The following is a 4,090-nucleotide window of genomic DNA, read 5'->3' as shown; positions in this document are numbered from 1 at the left end:
CTGAACTTTTTTTTTTTTTTGCAATCAAAACATCAAAATAAAAAAGCAATAAGCTATTATAATATAATGCTTTTAAGGGGGTCGTAAAACAAATCTGACTCTCCCAATATGGCAGAAGGCTTAAGTTGACTGCAAGAGCAAGCAGAGGCTTCATCATTGATTTTTACTGAGAGTGCAATATGTTAATTAAATGCTGGAGATCATTCTTTTTTTTACACACAACATGAGTGCTTTCCATATGAGTAAAAAAATAATTGGCTGAGGCTTCTGTTGAAGGTTTACATGGAAAAGTACATCAAAAGTTGACTTGTGGCTTTTATTCCATGCCTAAATAAAGTTTTAACAGATATATGCGTTTAAATTATACAGTACTTTTCTTCTGTAATTATGGACTATAAATGCAGACCAATTATCATTCACACAGGACCCAACATTTTGCTTAATTAAATGCTGGCTAGAATAAGAAAACATGTTCAGTATATTTACATTATTTGACAGACAGACAGACAGACAGAAAGTCAAAAAGAAATTGCCAAAGGAATCAACTTGTAATTCTGGCAATGCCAAAGGCACAAGCAATTATTTGCAACACAGTTTGTAATGATTTCCAAACATTATTTTACAAAATTGATTAGCAATCCTCTTTTGTAAGTGGTCACTTTCCAAGAAAATTAATGGACAGCTTATAACATTGTGAATTATGGAAATAAATAATGTAAGTGACCTAAACTGCAATCAATCAATCAATCAATCAATCAAAATAATGGTGTACCGATGTAACAGTGCATGTGTATTTATAAATGTAAGCCAGTAAGTAATAATGGGGTAAATGGGCTGTTTGATAGTTATTTGTTCAAATTATAATTGACTGTACAAAATATACCGTGTCTGTTATTTTTTAACTAGTAAACCAGGATTAATTTAGATCACTATTTCAAGCTTCTTTTAGAATCAGCAGTGTGTTGGCAGTCAGGCAATGCAAAATGTTGTCTATATTAATAAACTGTAAAAGTATAAAAAAGTTATCCAAACTTCTCACAAACTGACATTAATTTGCTGCAAATAAATATGTTTCCTAAGTTAATACATAGTTAATAACTAATTAATAGTAATTCATAAATGAAATAAATAATTGTAAGTAATTAAAAAAAATAATGTAATAAGTCAAGGTACACAGTGAATACTAAAAGGGAGCTTATTAAGTTTGTTTTTTTAATAGTAAATAAAAGTCAGAATTTGAACATGGGCAGACTCTCAAGTTGAGATTACTTTAAAACCCAAGTTTCAGAGTTAGACAGTGCCTCTCATGATTCCTATATTATTTCTGACAACAAAGCACTTGAACATGATAAATTCATAATTAAACTTTGGAAGAGGGAAGTAGTACTTTTTCCCATAGCACATGCAGGCAACGGTAACAGTATCGCTGACTTGTGCCACTGAATTTTTTTTTTCCCCCTAGATTTTTGTCATTTAGCAAGTGTAAATCTGGTGGTCAGCAAGTTCTGTTAAGAGCTGGAAAATTAAAGCTTCAATCTATCAGTAAACATTTAACCATAACGAAACTTAAAGCAATTCCGGACTGTGATTATAAAAAGGAAGTCCAATACAAAATCGTTACCCTCATCTCAACCCTATTTGTACTAGTTATATGTGCATTTAAGCAACTTCAGAAAATTACAAATGGCTGCCAGTGTCCTTAATCAAGAGACCGTGTGATATGCCAAACACCTTGGGGCTTGAGAGCAAATGCATAATGCATACGACAGAGAGTTCCTAAACGTACGTATAGACTATACACTTCCTGTACGTATAGTCCAAACTGTGTCAGCAGCCTCCCAGGATGCAGGATGACAGCTTGTTGTTAATGGTGATAATGAGCAGGGACTGGGCAGCCACACCCGTGCTCCACATAAGTCAAGATGATAAGTTACATGACCACAGCGTCCGGTGGCACAGGACACGTTCCGTGTGGTGCCATCTCCTGCTAATGTGTGATGTGTCTTTGAACAGCTGACAATGTGGAACAGGGTCATAAACAGTGTGGGGGAAAAAAAAACATTTGAATATGCGCGCATGAGTGTTTGATTGTTCCCTGAACATTTAAAGGTGCTGTCTGTTCTTAACCTGATTTGTGTGTCACTTGTCAATGTGTTATCATTATAGGTGAGTGATTTTGAGTAATTTTATTTCACAGTTACTTGTACGTATCACAATGTAATTATCTGGGACTGGAAGATTCAACCCAAAAAGTTTTTAAATATTATATAATATAAATGTATCCATATAAAATATGACTACTTTAGTTATTGTCTGATTATTTTTTCTCCTTATATTTGAAATAATATAAAACTGTTTAAATGTAAAACTATAAAAACTGTGATTTGTATCTTGCTAATATAACACTGGGCATGTACCAAAATATTACATTATTCATAACTGATTTATAAGTCTGCTTTTTATGGAGCCCTGTTTCCGGAGTAACCAGAGTAAAATATCAAAAAAGTAATTGTGAGAAGGTTTAAAATAAGAAAATAAAGGCTTTTTGCAAGATGTAAGTTTGCAATTATGAGAAACACAATTGCTAATAATGGCACATTGCAAGATTTCACATTTTGAGCTATAAAGTTGCAATTAAAAGACAAAGTCGCAACTGTGAGATATTAAATTGCACTCATGAGAAATAAGTTAAGTCTCAGTTACAAGAAATAAAGTCGCAATTGTGAGATATAAAAATATAATATATATATATATATTTATAATATATGTATGTGTGTGTGACCGCACTTAAAGTTGATGTTGTTTGGCAACCGTAATGCACGACACCACATTCTCCCACCAAAAAACGAGTGGTGTATTCCCATGCATAAAAAAAATAAATAAACTAATTCTTATTATAATCAGCGAAGGCATCTACACTGAAAGTTGCAATTTTCCAAAAGAAAACCAAGCACTTCGAAATAGTCGAAAACAGTTTAAAAGCAACAGCAGGGAATTCACTTTGTTTAATGTTTTAATTAAGATACTATCTAAATTGGTCTAATCCTGTTTCCCCAGATTCCACCTTGGAACCTCTTAGAAGCAGTACATCAGCCTTTCCTGCCACTATCAAGGGAATTGTATATTTTCTGTTGTTTTCTAATCATAGCAGATGAACACAAGAAGTTCTCATTGAATTTGCTCTCTGTTGTTTGATAACATAACATCATCCTGTATCTCCCAAATCAAGGTGGCAGGCTGTGTTCCATTAGCAAGTATCAATACGTGTCATTCAAATCCCTACTCTCCAGCATGAGTCCTGAGTGGAGAACTTACTTTGACTATTAGAACAATATAAATATTGGCAGCTCAGATAACACAGAGTGGGGCTTTCTCTCTGGAGGGGGCTGTAACCAGGGAGGAGATCGAAGATTTGCCAGTACTGTACTCAAGAGCCTTTATTACAACAGTAAAAGCCTTTCCATTGTGAATACTGCCGGCCGGCTGAAATGAAATGAATGGATGCTGCCTAATACCCGTTCTCTGAGTGATATGCTGAATTGACAGTTGGTTATTGACAATGGTTTTCGTGATGTGAGTTACTAAAGTGGATTTTTTTTGTTAAAAATTAAATAAGTGGAATATCAGTAATATAAGTTCTGGTCTTTTCTCATAATGAGTCGATAGCTCTTTTTATAAAGGCCCTGTGTTCTCACTCCCAAGACACCAAATATTGACGAATGGACCACCGTCGCCTAATGGTGAGGAATAACATTAGCAACGTTGAACCTCTGGCTGAACCGCTACAGTAAAGGTTCCACAGAAGTGAAAGTAGAAGTCTGAGCATGAAAGCAACACAAGCAAATTTTGAATAATGACACAATTAATCTCAGAAAATGGCCTTATTGTATTTTTAGCAAGTGTCATAGGGAAATTCGATCTAGTTTTGTTACTTTTAGTAATTCATAGTAAAAAAGACAACCTTTCTTTACAGTATCCACTAGGGCTGCACGATTTGGATAGAAATTAAACAGATACTGCGATTTGAACTGTGCTATAATAATGATCATACTAATAAGTAGCATCTCATATTTCTGCATAAATAAATAAA

This window comes from Sinocyclocheilus grahami, unplaced genomic scaffold, assembly GCF_001515645.1.
Source record: "Sinocyclocheilus grahami isolate Dianchi unplaced genomic scaffold, SAMN03320097.WGS_v1.1 scaffold1165.1, whole genome shotgun sequence".
NCBI lineage: Eukaryota > Metazoa > Chordata > Actinopteri > Cypriniformes > Cyprinidae > Sinocyclocheilus > Sinocyclocheilus grahami.
Note: the sequence above shows the minus strand (reverse complement) of the source record.